General features: G+C 38.1%; 1 protein-coding gene and 1 long non-coding RNA gene across 2 annotated transcripts in view; both read left to right on the top strand.

The window, feature by feature from the left end:
* FAM155A (family with sequence similarity 155 member A) overlaps positions 1-19,047 on the top strand; it is a 688,104-nt gene that overhangs the window by 30,148 nt on the left and 638,909 nt on the right. The window lies entirely within an intron of this gene.
* LOC112611060 overlaps positions 4,943-19,047 on the top strand; it is a 48,649-nt gene continuing 34,544 nt past the window's right edge. The window contains exon 1 of the long non-coding RNA XR_003116533.1: positions 4,943-4,999. This is a non-coding gene — a long non-coding RNA (uncharacterized LOC112611060). The remainder of the gene's footprint in view (positions 5,000-19,047) is intronic.

Raw genomic sequence — 19,047 nt, 5'->3', positions numbered from 1 at the left:
GTACACAGCCGACTGCATTTAACTGACTAAAGAATGAGTGATTGAATGCATGAAGAAATGACTGGAAATATATATCGCAGTGGCATTGGTAATGGGCTTTATCAACTGTGTTGACTTCTTTTAGTTTCTTTTATATTTAGATCTTAGGGTATGTATAGGATCCAGTTATGGATCTCCCTTTGTCTACATAAGAGCATTGCCAAGTCCATGGTATAAATGCATTTGTAGAATATTTGTGTTTGTGACTTGTTTTTATATATTAAAGGGAAGGAGATACAAGTTTAAGTGCAAACCAAATACAGTATACTATGCTATTTCACCACTTTAAATTATTTACAGAGTAGTCTAAGTTCCATACAAGACATAAAAAAATGGTATTTCACTATTTTAATTTACTTTTTCCACTTTATTCCCTGTCTCCCAAATGTTTTATGGGTCATAAATATCTCTTTATTTAAAAATTAAATAATACTTAAGAGGTTTTTTTTTTTTTTTTTTTTCTTACCCAGGACCACGTTTTCCCCACTCTAAACCCAGGATTGGGGTCATACTCTGCTACTTTCTAACTGTGCATCATTGGGCTAGTTTCTTGAACTTTCTCTCCTTTAATTTCCTCTCAGGTGGGGAATAATTGAACTGACATCAGACAGTGGATTGCATTAATATATGGAATGTGCTTGTACAATGCCTGGCAACAGCAAACAATATGAAATAACTGCATTTCTTATAAAGGGGATCCTCTCATGATAAGCTATAGAGGTTAACCTTTATCTGTATATAAAATAATAAGTGATTTAAATTGGAAGCAGAAGCATACTAGATGAGGAAACTGGGATTTTAGGTAGGTGATAAAAGATTGGAATCTGAAAGATAGACTGGAATATAGTATACTATGCTGTTTCACCACTTTATTCACAGAGTAGTCTAAGTTCCATACAAGACAAAAAAATGGTATTTCACTATTTTAATTTACTTTTTCCACTTTATTCCTTGTCTCCCCAGTGTTTTATGGGTCATAAATATCTCTTTATTTAAAAATTAAATAATACTTAAGAGTTTTTTTTTTTTTTTTTTTGAAATCAGTTTGCTTTACCTACTTAAAGGGGACTGGAGGACACATTTTAAGGCATTTCAATGTGATGAAGAAGGATAAAGTGAAGATGTCAGGACACTGCTTAAATAACACCTATGATTTTACCTGATGTGACCAGGAAAAAAGCAGGAAGATGCTTCATCTGCATGGCATTAGTTAGAATTAAACTAAGCACTAAACTCGGTAGGCCAACTAAGTATCAGCCCCTTACCCCAGGCTTGTTACATAGCAAATATATTTTTTTTCTAGGAAGATAGAAATTATTAGTTTAATTCGGATGGAGGAGGTCACTATGTATCCTCACTGTCTGAGAGGGCAAGATGTGGACTCAAACACAGGCAGAATTTTGCAACCAAATAGAGGCCCCTGAAAGTGAGGGGGAAGCACCTGCTGTGCTCTCTCTTACTGCGAGGAAGGTCTGTTAATCCTTCACTTGCTAGAACACAATAATTACTCACAAGTGAAATGTGATAGAAGAGGATTTGTTGTTGTATAATGACTTTCTTACACAAAACATCCCCGAACTCTGCAGATGAGTGATTGAAGAGCTCTGTGCCATCCTCCCACCTGCTCAGGGAGTAACTGGAACCTCTAACAGCATGTATTTTTTTAAAACCAAGTGAGATCACTGGAGGGAAAGACTAGGGTGGAGGTGTGTTTGGCATGAATTTAAATGATAGCTTGAATAAAACAGATCTCTAAAGCACTTTTCAACTGTTGCCATCGCCATTGTTTCTGCTAAGATCTCTTTAATCCCTGATATAGCCTGGATGCATCTTCATACACGCATGCCTCCCACCCGTTACCTATTGCATACAACACAATTTGAAATGCCTTAAAATGTGACCGCCAGTCCCCTTTAAGTAGGTAAAGCAAACTGATTTCCAAATGCATGGTGTTCTAGAAGGTGTAAGCAATTACAGGAAAAAGAATACTGCAACTGCAAAGGAAAAATCAAAACATTCAATTTCATTTTAATGTATTGTTAAGGAAAAGGAATGCATAGCCGTGCATCTCAGATTTTATGGTTTTGGGGAATCCCCTTGGAAGCCTGCTGAACTGTAGGTTCTGATTCGTAGGATGGAGTTGGGTCTGAGAGTGCTTTTCTGACAATCCCCCAGGTGCCGATGATGCTGGCTTTTTGTTTATCTGTTTGTTTCTGGCTATACTCAGAGGGCCTATGGTATAATGCCAAAACTTCTTAGTACATGTGGAAAGGGTCCATGGCAGGCTCTTTAGAACCCCATTCCTTCACAAGTGCTTCTTGTGCCGAGTTTACCGTGCTTCCAGCGTTTGGAAGTTCAGTCTGAACAGAAATCATAGTCGCTCCTACTCACATTTTGAGCACCTAATTAAGAAAAATATAAAACCGTAGCACATTTCTGAAGCCTTATGACTCTATGATGAGTTTCTTTTACTGTTTTTTCAATCTGTATACTGTATTGATGGAGGCTCCCTTGTAAGTCAGTTATGATTGCCTTCTCACAGGGAAACCTCTGTTAAATGATCTTAGAGTATTTTAGGCTCTTTTGCAGAAAGAACTGGTAAAGTATCATTTTCATTCATCATCCTCGTCAAATGTCTTTTCTCACACCCGGGTGGCTCTGTGAAGTGCTGCAGGGGAGGAGAGAAAGCAGATGTCATGCTGGCGCCCGGGAGTCTGCGCAGCTGGTGGGGCATCCGGGGTCCCCAAACCCTCCCCAGATGATTTCAGGTTATTTGTGTCACTCAAGCTTTGATATTTCCCTGTGTTCTCAGCATCTCCCCACTCTTTTCAGGACCATTGTGCATTATTCCCTCTGTACTTACAGAACTCACCCCGAATCCATCTAACAGGTAGATGCCTAAGGAAAATTCTTACAGTTCATCTGGTAGTGGAAGGTGGTACGAATGAAAAGGACCACTGATGTCAAGAAATGGAATTGTCTTTTTCACTCAGATCCAACGCCAGCCTATGAATCAGAATGTACAGTTCAATAGCCTCCTGAGGGGATGCCCAGAAACAATAAAATCTGACATACACCGCAGTGCATTCCTTTTCCTTAACAATATTTTAAAGTCAAATTGAATGTTTTTATTTTTCCTTTTCAACTACAATATTTTATTTTTCCTGTAATTGCTTACACTGTATAGAGCATCCTGCATTTGGAAATCAGTTTGCTCTTCCTATTTAAAGGGGGCTAGGGGACACATTTCTAACACATTTCAATTTGTGTTGCATGTAACAGGTAGCTGGTGGAAAGCATGCTCGTATGAACATGCTTCCAGGCTCTAAGACGGATTAAAGAGATCGTAGCAGAAAAAGACTACATTATTTTCATTCTAAAGCAAGAAAAGGCCCTTTACTGTGATTAAGAGTTGTCCGTGCCCTGATATATTTTTCATTCAGTAAATCAGAACTTGAACTTGGGAGAGTTCTTCCCCTTAGTGCCATCCTCTCTGCCTCCCATTGTTCGTCACGCTACATGCTAAGTTGAGATTGATGAGGGCTGTGAATAACATCACCTAATGTTAGTAACATTCATAAAGAGCTTTGCCATTTCAAAGATTTTCACATACATTTCAGCAACAAATTAGAGAGGCTCACCTGAGGTCACTTGGCTAGTTAATATTTTCAAGGATATTTTGAAACCAGGCCAGGACTTTCCTTGCTAGAAAAATACCGTTACGTACCCTTCAAATACAGAGTAATACTTAACTCAGAATATTATTGGATTCTGATTTTCTTCCTTATGTTACAAAATATTTCTACTATTTTCCTAACTAAACTTTAATTTTTTTTAAATTAAAAAAATCGCATCCTTTTTTTCAGTGAGAAAGTCCTCATTTTTAATGATATTGACATATTTAGCAAAATACTACTACAAAATGTTAATGTTCAATAATCTTAATATCAAGGCTTTCTATTCTCTTCTAAGCCCCTTTTGTATCAAACACAAAAATTATTTAAGACAGCTTTGAAAGCAAAGTGCTTCCTAAAATTTCCATAAAATCACCTACATATTATGTTTAAAGTGAGACTGGGCCAGGCATGGTGGCTCATACCTGTAATCCCTGAACTTTGGGATGCAGAGGGGGGCAGATTGGTTGAGTCCAGGAGTTTGAGACCAGCCTGGGAAACATGGTGAAACCCCATCTCTACAAAAATTACAAAAATTAGTCAAGCATGGTGATGTGCACCTGTAGTCTCAGCTACTCAGGAGGCTGAGGTGGGAGGATCACTTAAGCCAGGAGGTGGAGGTTGCACTGAGGTATGATTGCATCATTGCACTCCAACGTGGGCAACAGAGCAAGACCCTGTCTCGTAAAAAAAAAAAAAAAAAAAAGGAAAACTGGCTCTATGCTGCTTCTGCTTCCTGGGTTTAAACCCTTGCCCGGGATTTGTTAGTTCCTCTTGTTGATCTAGACTGTGGGGAAGGTCATAATCTTCTCTCACCCCTGATCCTCATCTATAAGATGGTAACTACAGAGCGCATGTTCTCAGAGGGCTTCTGTGATGAGTAAAATAAGAATGTGAAGCCCACAGCCGGGCACAGAGTAAGCTTCAGGGAGTGCTAGCTCTTTGAATTAATACTGTCACTTCACACATTTCCTGTCACGATTGCTCAAATATTATTATTAATATACTTCAGAAATATTGTTATTAACTCTCTAAGCCCTGAGTCACCGGCGTGTGTGTGGGGTCTTGTGCCTGCCCCTAAGCTCACTTGAATACCTCATTGTGTAGTTTTGTGTTTTCTATTTTGCTTCATAATAGGTGACAAAAAAGCCTCAAGTGAAAAAAGCACTGACTCCCTCATTCTCAGGACAGGACCAATGAGGAAAGGGACAGTCCCTAAAAGGAGGTTTATTCCTCCTGCTTTCAGAGGAGTGGCTGGTAGACTGATGGCTCTTTTATTAGTGAAGGTAAGTCATGCTGTCTTGTAAGAGCCTTCGCTGTGAAAGTTAGGAGCCAAGAGGGAGGCAAACCAATACTTCCATCATTTGGGGAAGGGGAGATACTGAGGACAGTACATACATTATAAGGCTTTTTAATCTTCTGGTATCTAAGAAAAGAAGGGAAAAATCTGTTGTTCCATTTTATGTTTGAACCCATGCTCTTCTAGGCTTCTGGTGCCTCTGTTTTTAACCCTTCAAACACTATATCCTTACAACTATCTTGTAAATAAATATTGTGCTACATCAAAAGAAAAATATAACTAACCCCATATTAGAGCATCATAGACAATACGTGATCACATATTTTCTCAAGAGGATGAAACAGAAGAGAAAGGCAAGTATTGATGCTAGTGTATATGTGACGGCTGCCTTCTTCCACAGTCAGTCTTTAGAGGCTATCATTTATGACATGTCTCCCGTGAGTGAGCTTTCCCTTCCCTCCTCTGTGCCGTTTGCTGTCATGTTAAACCTGGAATTAGTTTGGTGTTCTTGCCTCGTTTCCTTAGGAACCTTTCTGAGGAATTTGTTACACAGGAAATTATCGTCCCACAGTTAAGAAAGCAGTGCTACAGATGAACAATGTTTTGACAGAATTTTCAAAATTAAATTGCATACCATACCTTAGCAGAGTTGAAATAGCTTAATGTATATTTTCCGGAGAACATTCTTTACCATCTAAACAGGGAATATGAGAATGAAAATTGATTCTATTTTTCTTATAAAAAAATCAGAGAGTAAACTTTTCTTCAGGCAAATGATCCAGCTGTCTGGGGTAACATTTAGACATGAGATTCAGAATCTTTTTAATTACACTAGTTAATTGTTTACCCTTTATTGCATCATTAATTGCCAACCTTGTTGGACCAGTACTCTGAAGACTACTTTCTCACAGCTTGGCTGATAAATAAAGGCATGATTCATTCATTTTTTCCCCATACTCTTGACATTGATGGTAAGAGCTGTGCAGTTATTAAAAATATGTTAAAAATTCAGTCTCTTGCTCTTTGGCTCAAATATAATGCAAAAGTGGTCTAATTGACTACAGTTGTCCCTTGGTATTTGAGAGGGATTTGGTTCCAGGATCTCCATGGACACCGAAATCTGTAGCTGCTCACTTCCCTTATTTAACATGGCGTAGTATTTGCATCTAACCTATGCATATTCTCCCATGTACATTCAATCCATCTCTAGATTACTCATAATACCGAATACAAAGCAAATGCTATATAACTAGTTATTAGGCTGTATTTTTAAAATTTGTGTTTAATTTTTATTGTCATTGTTATTTATCATTATGATTACTATCATTATTATTTTTATATTTTCGATCCTCAGTTGAATCCATGGGTACAGAACCTATAGATATGGAGGGCCAACCATATTAAGTTTGAAATTTCTTCCTCAAAGTTTCCATAGTTTTACAAATTTATATATTACTGAATGGCATTATTAAAAATTAAAAAAACAACTTTAAGATACTTTAATATATTTAAGATAGTATGCAAAATACTGGAAATTTAAATACTATTATGAGAAAAAAGTAAAAGGATGTTATGGAACAATACCATTACATGGGAAGCATTGTGATGGCCTTAGGTAACAGGTGGTCAGAAAACTTGTCCTTTCTCTCAACATTTTAACTAATTGGTTGAGAAGTTTTTGACTCCTGACTTAATCTGTTTCCCCATTGCTTTAGTACATCAAGTATCTTGTTTTTAACACCTTTCTAATGGAAAGGATTGAGAAGGGGGATGATGATCGTTGAGCATGAGTAAAAAATACATTCAAACATGGCACACAAGAAAGTAAATATATTTGGTACTTCATGATAGGGAGATTTGAATGTAGAAGATCTGTTTTAAGAGATAGAAGTAACAGTGTAAGACAGCTAGCAGGAATAGTTTTCCAAAAATAATCCTATAGGTGGAAAAAGAAAAGAGGACGTGAGTTTTATCCCACAAATGCACACTGGACAACAGAGAGCTTATTTTGAACCGAGTGTAAAATTATACCAGTAGTATTCATATGCGTATTCAATACACATCAATTAAAGAAAGGCGTGGTATGGGTAAGACACTGTGTAAGTCACCAAGTCTACCCTGGTGAGCAATGTAGACCTTGTTCTTGTTCTGGAAGCGGTTCAAATTATTCATCAGACGTGTCTTCGTGTGTTCAAAGTGGTACGTTAAAGGAGGCGCAGGGACCCTCTGAGAGGGCTTCGCCTAGCAGGGGCCCTCTGCACAGAGAACTTCTGGACGGGTACCATTTGCTAGGAGATTGGGCATGTGTGTGGAGCACCAGAGAGGCCAGGGGCCACATGAAGAATGGAAACAGTGCTGACTAGCTCCATGGTAGAGTGTGAGGGAGGGGGGACTACAGATGGCAGCAGGCACTGTGCTGCTAAAGAAGAAGAGATTGGAGTGTATCCAAGGGCAATGGGAAACTACTGAGTGCTCTTAAGAAGATGCAGCCTATGATTTGTTGCTTTGAAAGATCACTTTTCTGTGGCTTGAACTGGGGGTCGGGAGACAGCAGCACTGTAGGAAGGAAGGTCAGGTAGGAGATTCTTGTAATTAGTGAGACAGAGGAGAGCAGAAGTCACGCCAGATGGGGCCTGTAAGGGTTGAAAGAAGAGGACAAAGGGTTCTGGCTGCCACAATGCACAGGACTGTATGGATGTTAATGAAAGGAAGAACGAGGAGCTGTGAAGGACCGTGACCCTTCCAATGTAGGCAAGTGAGCAGCAGGTGGTATCCTTCCATAAGACAGGAGAGGCAGACAAACAGGGTTTTGAAAGGCGATCGTGTGGAGTTCAGTTTTGTACATATTAGATTTGAGGTGCTTGTGGGATCCAAGTGGGGTTAGAAAATCTTCAGTTTATACCCCAAATATTTTTATTTTATATATATATGATCTATATATAAATATATTAGCACTAATGTGCAAGTGTGTATGTATATATATTTATGCACATTCAGTATATATACAAAATATTTACATAAGATGAGATAAAGCTGAAGTAAACAATATTTTAAAACATTTTTGCCTATGAATGATACAGAATATCTTTGTTTTTACTTAAATAGAATGGATTAAATATAATAAATATTATATTAATAACATGTTAATGATCAGCTTGAAGTTAGAATAATAGGATTGAATATCCATCATTACTTCTAAAATCTTGGCTTAATATTTAGGATAAAATGCTTGGAAAATTTACTTCTAGGTTCAGTTCATGTCACAGTTTGGTTTCAGTACTGGATATAATAGTTTAAAAGACTATCAAAAAATGTGTGGTTCTAAATGGAAGGACAATATGAACTTTATGAAATCATTAGACTTTATTTTAATGATGTCCACAAACTATGAAAAATTTTTTACCTCAAACAGTTGAAATGCCATTTTTGAATTCCCATCTTCTTTAAAATTAACTATCTTTACAAACTAAAAGAAAGTTGAATTTTTGCCTCATTATCAAATGAATTTAAACCAAGGCTAAACTCTGGAATATTTTGAAATGTGTTAGAAAGTTCTCCGCCTGCATCTGGGCAGAGATGAGAGGTGACATACATTGTTTTCAACAACAAAATCCCAGAGGCTGCAAATATGCACAAACATCGTGTTACAAAACACTCTTTCCAAAGCTTAAATGTCTTCCCTGAAATCAGTTACTGTAATTTCTACCTCATCATTATATAATCACCTTTCTCAGAAGTGCAATCGAGTATGTTTACATTTCGAGCTTGGTCCCAGATTTTCTACTCTTTTTTCTGTTGAATTACAGTACTAGTCAGAAACTTTAGGACGTGTTTTTTTTTTTTTCTGTTTGTTTGTTTTGTATTTTTTTTTTTAAGAAAAATAATTGTTTGTACTTTGACCTAAGCCAAACCAGCAAAACTCTGCAGGGCCCAAGATGTTGCCATGACTACATTCTATCTCTACAAATTATTATACAGTGCTGCTATATTTTAATATGTTATTTCTTTAAGTTATAAATAATTGCCAATCTTATTAAGTGCTGAGGCTTACTTTTTAAGTGTTTGAATCTTATTGGTTTCTTTAGTTTCTCAGGCCACAGTGTACATATATGGTAAAGTTTATTGTTAGCAGTAGTCAATGTTTATCCAGGGGTCAAATAGTGTTCTTGATCATTTGAAGTTTTAAACTGTCTGTTGTTCAGATCTGGATGAACTATCTTGGTTTTTACCTTGAAATGTGGATAATGAAAGTTTCTTATTCAGAGTAGGAAAAGTGTCAGCATTGCAATTTCTTCTTGATTTATGTGTTTCTATTTTGAGGACACTCTTCAGTCCCAGTTTCTTTGCAGGAATCTTTTACAACTCTGGTTATGAGGAGATCCTTTAATCCACACAGCCAGAGTGAGGTCAGCACTGTCAGCCCATGCTCTGTGTGGAACATCCTGTTTCCGTCAGGACTCCCATTTTTCATGTAGGACATAGGATTATCTGAGATAAGGATGCCGTGAAGGATCCCATTTTAATCCAAATATTAAATATGAGTAAGGTTTAATTCCATTCATAGCTTAATACAAAAGGAAAAGGAAAACATCTCTACATGCACACATGCGTCAGTGGCACACCACGTTCTTCAGCCTCCCTGTGGAGGCCTGTGGAGCAGAAGGAGCTTAAATATATGGGAAGGGGTGAGATCGCACGGAGAGGGTGTTTGGAGGGAAAAAGAGGAGGGATGGAAACACTCAACAACAAGAATACTCCACTTCCCCGAAATTGATTAAAACATGGCCAAAGGGCTTGAATAGATATTTCTCCAGTGAAGATGCACAAGTGGCCAAAAGACATGAAAAGATGCGAAACATTTCTAATCATGAGGGAAACCCAAATCCAAACCACAGTGAGATACCATTTCCCAGCCATTAGGTTCGCTGTCCCGGAATCAAAAAATAGCAAGTGATTGGAACCCTTGTGCGTTGTTGGTGGGAACGTAAAATGTACAGCCACTGTGGAAAGCAGTATGATGGTTCCTAAAAAATTAAACATAAATTTTATATGTAGAAAATTACCTTGATATTATTCTTAATATATTCAAATAAACACGACATTTAAAGGAATGAAGGATACAGTGGTGGTTAGCCTTTGGAAGACAGATCTTTGGGTCTGCACAGTGTGAAGTCCCCATCTCTTTCCAATTGGAAGATCATTCATCAAGTTAGATTGCTTGAATGCACAAGAGGCGGTAGAAAGGGAAATGGGCCAGAGACAGCTGGGCCAAATTGTTCTCAGTGTAGTTTTCCTACTTACTTGGTGAGGGTTCCGAGGGTAATAATGGCACTCTTGGGTTATAAAAAGGTAATCTTCTGTAAGTTAGGATTGTGAGTTAGGGTTGGCATCTGTTGCCAGAGTTTCTTGTTGTGACTTCCTGCTAAGCCCGAATGTGACATCAATATCCTTTCAACATAGTGATAGTACGAATGAACTGGAAGTGGTATACATCTTTGGTACGGATGATAGTGCATAAAGAGAAATTTTAAAAATCGAATGTAGCCTCCTATTACAATACAAAACTTAGACTGCTGTGAATAAGTAATTGTAAAATGTATAGAAATGCCAACTTCACTGACGAGGAAGACCATGTAAACCTATCATCCGTGCTTATGGTCCAGCTGAATTTTCAGACACGAGTAAACTCATGGTTTTTTTTCCATAAATTGTTCGGAAGCAATAATAATACTTAGATTTTCACTTATACAGTTATCTTAAATTTAATTATTATCGATTATAATAATATTAAAATACAAAAAGGAGGTTCTCTTCATAACATGGCCCTTAAATATCCACGCTTTTGTCTGAAAGAATTTGAAGATCTGATTTTATTTCACCACTGAAAAAAAAATCATGAGATCCAAAAGTTACTTCGTTTCTATTGTGGGAATATATTATGTCAACATTTAAATGTCAGGTTCTCCACGGTATTTTTAGTCTAGAAAATTTCTGAAGCATGCAAAGAGTTATTATGGTGTCTGTGGTATACTTGATCAGAGTTACAGGCTTTGACTGACCAATGAAATTAGAAACTTTATTGGTTACTGCTCAATATTGGTGTTTCCTAGGTATAGTGTAGAACAAATATGGAAGCTGGATGTAGGGGTATACTTGTTTCACATCCATGTCATTCTCACATCCTCCGAACTGCTTTCTTCACTTTGCTTTGTAAAAATAATGGGTGATCTCTCTGGTATTTCCAAATGCCTTTCACTCTGACATTTGCTTGTCTACTTTTGCTCATTTGGCTAGCTGTAACATGAAGGGCAGAGAAAAGAGGGCATGTTCATGACCCGGCTGTTTTTGGAATTCTTCTAAGGTGAGACAATGGATACAGGTTTTGTTGAACTTTGGGCCAGAAACAAACAAACCAATAAACAAAAAACAAAAACAAAATCTAATTGCTTAAAGAAATGTCCTTGTGCAGGTAATAATTCATGTATAACCAAAATGGTGAAATGCATACTGTCCTGCCAAACTGATCTGAAACCATGTTTTTATTCATATAGATCGAGGCATTAGTTATCAAGTGAAAGTACAAATCCACATCTGTTTTTTATAGGTTTTGAGAAGGTGAACATATTGTTAAGCCATTATTGTTTTATCTGCTTCTCCAAGCAGAAATATATCTTCTCTGAAAAGAGATATTGGATTGGAATAAAGTTAAAATAAAAATCATGTTTGTTGCTGTGGGAGATTTTTGTGTGTGTGTGTGTGTGTGTGTGTATATATATATTTTTTATTTTGATAGAATTTAATATGACTCACTACCTATTCTGAATTTCCTCACAGTGTTCTCCTCTTTGAAAAAAAAAAGTCAGTGGCTCAACTATAAAAAGCACTCTATTTTCTGGTGTTTTCATTTAATCAAATTAAATGAGACGAGTTATAGAAGCACACATTGATGTATGAATGCGGTTGCAGCTGCTGTGCAGTGCCTGACCTGAAGCCTTTTCTGTGCTTCGGTGACGTGGTTTATGCACTTTACCGTAGTCACTGCAGATTAGAACCGCACGCAGTGACGTGGATATGGGCCAGATAACAATAACAAAAATTTGGAATGTCAGTGCTACTAAAGGGGGCCTTCACTCAAATTACTCATAAAAAATATTTCAAAAAGAAAGATAAGATTGCATGGCTTAATAAAAGTGCTACCAGCACTTTAAGCTGAAAACTGCCCAAATGAGAAATAATGTGAAATCAAACTCGCAAGTCCCTTTGGTTTACTCTAATGGTGAGATCCCTGTCACCTGTGAGTATACATTGGCACAGCCAGCTTGGGTAGAAGTAGGTTCTGACTGAGGGACAAAACACTTCCTACCGCCGATGGCTGCAGTTTTGTACAAATAAAAATACAAGAGTATAATATTCCCGGAAGAGTTCTTCTTCTCATTTTTGTGCTAGAAGACATGTTTTTAACTGCCCTTTCCAAAATTTACCCAACTTAAATTTCCTTAATATTGTAACCAGTAATTATAATACTGCTGTTTTTCAATTCAGTACTGCATTGACAAACACTGGATGTATCTCATTTTTAGGTGTCTGTGGAAAATAAAGCACAGTGTTTTTAATAAAATGTTCGTGGAATAAAACTAGATTATTGATTTATGGGGCAAAGATTATATCTATATTAACAAATATAAAAGCAAACAAAAATGACCAGTCATTTTTTCAAAGCAGATGGAATGAACTGATCCCATTCAGTTGGTGGCTGGTGCCTGCTGGCCCAGGAAGATGGGTTTGGTTGCCTGGACTCTAACGCTACCCGATGGCCAGACCCATGTTGGGGTGTTTGTGGGAAGCAGTGGATTTAGCTCCTAGGAGCGGGTCTGTCTGCAGCAATCCTGCAACGAGCCCTCTGACTCTGACAGATGCTTTTCCTGCATACCTGCGTAGAATGATCTGAAGGAAAGACATAATGAATTAACAGGGAATCCTTCAGGTCCTTCAGGTCGGATGAACCATAAGCTAGCTAGAAGAAAAAGAGCAAAGAAACACGCTAAGTAAATCTGCAAGTTTAGTTGAGTGTCAGTTTAAGAAAATGCCTTAATGTTTAACAGATACTCCACAAATATTTATTTTTGCATTTCTAAGATGACTCAAATAATATTGATTTGATTGGTTAAAACAAGTATATTATTACAATATTTGTGGTTTTAGGAGCCTGTAGTCATAAATCCTAACACAAGGGATTGTGTTCAGCATACAGCTTGAAAACCTAAACGTAGTAGGTGCTAAATGTTGTAGATAAATGAATGTACATGGACCAGTAGTCGAAGGCATGCTGATTTCACTCAATGTGCTAACTTGCTTTCTCTCTCATAATTTTCTACCACACATGTAAGGACTTGCTTTTCTCATAAACTAAGAGGATGGAGCACCTACCCTGTGTCAGGCAGGGTGCACGATTCACTCCATATCTTTTCCCAGCAGTTCTCTGAGGCCAATAATGCCTCTCGTTCCAATGAGAAAACTGAGGCTAAGAGAGTTCGATGTGTTTCCCCAAGGTCATGTAAACAAGGAAGTGAAGCAGAATATTTAATTGAAATGTTTCTGAATCCAAATCCTGCCTCCTCTTCAGAAGGAAAAGTTCTTGTTGTGAGTTGACTGTGGTCTTCTCCACTGGTCTTGTATATGTTTTATGCAGACAGATTTCACTCTGACATCACCCATTGTAATGCTAAAAGGAGTCTGCTAAACTTACTGAAAAGTGTTTATAAGCTGCATCCTCTTTTTCTAAAAAATAACTTTTTATTCTGCGTCACCATTCAGCCTGGAGCCCCGTAGGCATCTTTCTCGTCATACTGGACTGTTATACATGATGCCTCTTTCCTGCTCTTTCATGCCCCTCTCTTCTGTTTTAAGCATGCACACGCTATTGGGCGGCCTTGGCAGCTCTGGAACTGCAGGCATTCCTGAGGAACACCTGTCAGCTTGTGTTGTTGGTGGAGTGACTTTGAACTCTGGTGGGAACCACACACACACACACAGACACACACACATGCGCACACGCACTCTCACACACATACATGCACCTATGTTCTGGTACCTACACAGAAATGGACTAAGTCAGAAAGACCACTTTTCAGAGATCTCAAATGAATGTTCCCGCTCTCTTTCTCTGCTTTTCCTCAATCTAAGATATTCTTCTCTAGGCTTCAGTAATGTGGCTCCCTTTAAAAGATCATCAGCTGGATAGTTTTACTCTTTAAGAAATAGTAATCGCTATAAGGCAGGGCATGGTGGCTCACACCTGTAATCCCAGCACTTTGGGAGGCAGAGGCAGGCAGATCACGAGGTCAAGAGATTAAGGCCAGTCTGACCAACATGGTGAAACCCCATCTCTACTAAAAATACAGAAATTAGCTGGCCATGGTGGCGGGTGCCTGTAATCCCAGCCTCCCAGAGGCTGAAGGCAGGAGAATCGCTTGAACCCGGGAGGTGGAGGTTGCAGAGAGCCAAGATGGCGCCATTGCACTCCAGCCTGGGCAACAGAGCGAGACTGCATCACAAAAACAAACAAACCAAAAATAAAGAGTACTAGTTATAGTCAAAATATGGATACATTATTGGCCTTTGTGATAACTACTTATTAAAAATGTATGAAGTTTCTCTTCTCTTCACATATTTTCGTGGGTGAAGAACTTTATATTAGTGATATGTGGAGTTGATTATGTTCTACAAGTACAGGAATTTATTTTCCATTATCTTCCCCACTTTTATTATGAAGTAATATTTCCAGCAGTTATTGAGCGAATGCTCTCTGTGAAGTGCTTTTTCTATCATGATGCATAAGAATTGAGGCCTAATTATGGACTGAGGCAACAGATCAGATTAAGGACAAAAGATTCTGATGACAGATTATGTATCCATTCTTTAAAAATGAATGAGCATCAACATTTTTTTCTGATGTCATATGACATTTGACATGAAAAATGTCGTTTCACCAATCAAATAGCATTATTCATTTAGGTTAGGTTAGAGAAGAAAAATTATGTAGAGACACAAGATGTTTTAGTTAAAATGCCCTTTACTCAGACATCCAAAGCAGACCAACATTCTCACTTTATAGCTGAGGGAATTTTGGAAGGTAGATTTCACACCACCTATCACATAAAAAAAAACAAAGCCAAAGCTAGTTAGTAACATAGTCCAGAACTCCTAACTATAACTCCTTCCAAATTTTGTTTGCTTTATATTGCTTTAAGAACTGATAATTGTGTTTTATTTTTATAAAGCTGATTTATTATTAGTAGTATCGCCTTTCCTTTCTAAATATCCAAAATACTATTGGAATATAAACTAACAAGTAACTAAACAACAACAAAAGCATTTTAGCTACTAGATTTGTGGTTTGGGATCATGTCCTAGTATTCAGGAAAGGTGGAAAGCATTTTATTACTTTATCTTCTACTTTCACACATCTGGCATTGGCCACTGAAGTGGTAAAATGAAACTGGTAAGAGCAGTGGTGCAAAGCCAACATGATTTATGACTACACCGCTGCGGAAGAGCCCAGTCCATACTCACTGAACACCACGTACACCCACATGCTCATGAGGATTCTCATCAAAAATGAGCTGCACTTGCAGTTCTGGCTTCTTCACCTGGAATTTTGTGGTTCCCTGTATTCGTATAGACAGAAGGGGGGAATCTCCTACACATGCATAATGGAGCTGAGAGACAAATGATTTTCTGTCTGTATCAGTTATTCTAATTCTTCAATCTGGATTACTACAGGCCAGAATTTCCTGTCTAGAATATCAGACTCATGATTTCTGTTCTTCCCTTGATTTTGGGTTCTCCCATCTGAGGACTGTTTCCCCACGCTTTGTACTGATGAAGAATGAATTCCATTACAGCCTTAACAATCCAACCACGCATCATCTAAAATACAGGTAGTTAAGAAAATTAAGGGAGAAAATAGCTTAGGGAAAGTCACCTATTCATAGTTTTTTTCCTCATTACCTTCCTCCTTCCACAAGTACTTATGGCAGGTGCAATGTTAGGCACTAGAGTCAAAACAAATATATGTAGGGGCCACTTTGATATGGTCCCTATATTAACAGTGAGACAATTTAGTGGAAAGCAGATGGATGGAATTATGTGCTTACCACAGTTATTTTAATATGTGGTCAATATAATGCGGAAATATTCATTTGTTTATTCAACAAACATTTATTGAAAGCCAGCCATATACCATGAGCTGGTACACAGGATAAGAAAAACAGGAACAGCCTTTGCCTTTAAGGAATGATGGGGACTAATAATAATAATAACAGCAATGGTAATATTGAACATTTTCTAGATGCCAGCTCTACAAGAAACACTTTACATATATTAAATCATTGATTTCTCCTAACAGCCTTATGAAGTAAGCATTACTATTATCCCCATTCTATAGATGAGAGCACTGAAAGCAAGCAGGTTAAATCACTTGCCCACTATCACACAGCTAGCAAGTAGCAATAGCCGATACTCAAACTCAGGCTGTCAGGCTCCAAAATCTGTATATACTTGTCACACAAACGTATATAAAACTGTGTCAAGAGAGGAGCATGAAAGCTCTCTGGAAGGTCATGGAAGACTTCTTTGAAGAATTAACCTTTGAAGGATACATAGGGCATAAGTTGGAGAAGGGAGAGAGAGCACCAAGGTCTTCTGGAGAGGGAGCAGAGGCCATGGGGGATACTGACCAAAGCCAGTGAGACCAGAGCACAGAGGACCTTGGCAGAGGTGAGCCTGGAGGGGTATGCAGAGGCAAATCCAGGCATGGATACTTGGCCATGGTGAAGAGATGTGCCTTCAACCTAAGAACATTGGGAAACTGTGGAGTTGGCATGATTTTGCATGGAGAACAAATGCCAGCTAGGGGCAGAGGGGCTCCTGACAGATAAACTGGGGGATTATTGGACTCACCCAGGTGAGAGAGGATGGTAATGTGAGCAAGGGTGAGGATGGCGAAGTCAACAGTTTGGTGACCACAAAAAGATGGAGCTTTTAATTGAATTAGAGTTCTCTGTTGCAGAAGAACTCAGCAGAGAAGTAGCAGCCACACTAGGCCTGAAAGGCAGGGGTTTGCCTGACAAACAAGGAAGGTAACTGACCATTCTAAATAGTGGAACGAGGTAGATACTGATGAGGAAATTTGGGTAAATTGAACTGTTGCAGTGAAACTAAACAAATGCTCTTGAAAATAGCATTTCCCATGGTCAGCCATGTCCAAGCACATTTACAGAGATTCTCGTTCTCAGCAGACCTCAGCAGTACCTGATTATTTGTTATGGCCACTGGCAAACACATTATTAAAACCCAACTGAAGGGACAGCAGGCTTTCTCAGAAAAATGAATTAATATTCACACCCCAAAAATTTTGGTGTAACTATAGCAGCTTAAGTGACAATTTCAATCTTTGGGTTCATCTTTTAAGCTAAGTTTTTCATTGTTCTTTTTATATTTAACAATTTTCCTAAATCTTCATATCTTTCCAGAATGCTAATTCAACTTATCCATTTAATTCGAGTGCCAAAATTTGGAAGATTTTCAATCACATTAGTGCTGGAATAAAAAGAAACATGAAGCAGGTTGTAAAAAGAAGGATCTCAGCACTTTCACAGTATTCACGATTTATCAACTGCAATGCTGAGATTGTTCGTGGCTGACTACTTCTATGCTGTAATACATTAAACTGCCTATATGATAAAGCAGTAGTTCTCATTTCTGGGTGTGTAGTGGAATCCACTATAGGCTCGTTAGACCATAGATTCCTGTACCTTACTCTCTAGGATTTCCAATTCAGTAAGTCTTACATCTCCATTTCTAAAAAGTTCTCAGGTCCTGCTGCTGCTGCTAGTATAGAGGCCAGGCTTTGAGAAGCAGTAGTGGAAAAGGTGGTCTTCTCCAGCCTGGGTAACAGGGCCAGACTCCATCTCAAAAAAAAAAAAAAAACTTTTGCATGACATCAGGCAACAGCTTGGGTTGGAGGGATGGCAGAACTCCACTACACAAGTGCATTTTCATAAAAAGGAATGGAAGTCAAACTGGGCTTTGTTGTTTTTGCTGCAGAACGTCAGCATGATGACCTTATTTCCTAGCTACTCTGGCACTTTTATAACAAGAGGCTTTTTATTAAGTAAAAAGTAAGCTAGCTTTCTAAGGATGCATGCTTCTCAATGATACCCATGTACATTTTCTGAGAGAGAGACATGGTTGTAATTAATTTTATGTTCACAGGACAGCATAGAAGGTATGACAAAAGGAAATACATTTATATATTACCATTGTCCATATCCGTTGTAATTTTAAAGTTATTTTGGGGATTATATTGTGCCATGGCCAATTAATTCACATAGTCTTTCTAAAATACATTTGAATGTAAACCTTATTATATAATACAGATATATTGTTTAAAGGTTTAAGGAAGAAGAACAATGACAGTATTTTACAAATAAATTCAGTGATTACCTTAAAATTTTACTTTGTTGTTAACATAATTAATGGTATGACATCGTTTGGATTACACTAGTCACCCTATTATGTACTCTTTGTGTTGTCGGATCTCATCCAGAGTACCACATTGCATTTAGTTGTCACATCTCCCCAGTCTCCTCTGGTCTGTGACAGTTTCTCAGTATTTCTTTACTTTTCATGACTTGACAGTTTGAACAATGCTCCCAGCCATCCTGTAAAATGTCTCTGACTCTATTTGTCTGTATTTTTCTCCATATTAGACTAGGGTGATGGGGTTTTGGAAAGAATTCTGCAGAGAAGAAATGTCCTCCTCATGCATCATCTCAAAGGGTGCATAATGTCAACATGGCGTTACAGCCCTCATGGGTCATCTCAAAGGGCGTGCAAACTCAACATGGCGTTACAGCCCTCATGCGTCATCTCAAAGGGTGCCTAATCTCAATATGGTGTTACAGCCCTCATGGGTCATCTCAAAGGGCGCGCTAACTCAACATGGCGTTACAGTAGCAGGACTTTTAACTG

Source organism: Theropithecus gelada, chromosome 17 (assembly GCF_003255815.1).
Source record: "Theropithecus gelada isolate Dixy chromosome 17, Tgel_1.0, whole genome shotgun sequence".
In the NCBI taxonomy this organism is placed as follows: Eukaryota; Metazoa; Chordata; class Mammalia; order Primates; family Cercopithecidae; genus Theropithecus; species Theropithecus gelada.
The sequence above is the reverse complement of the archived record's forward strand: the minus strand, read 5'-3'. Positions and strand labels throughout refer to the sequence as shown.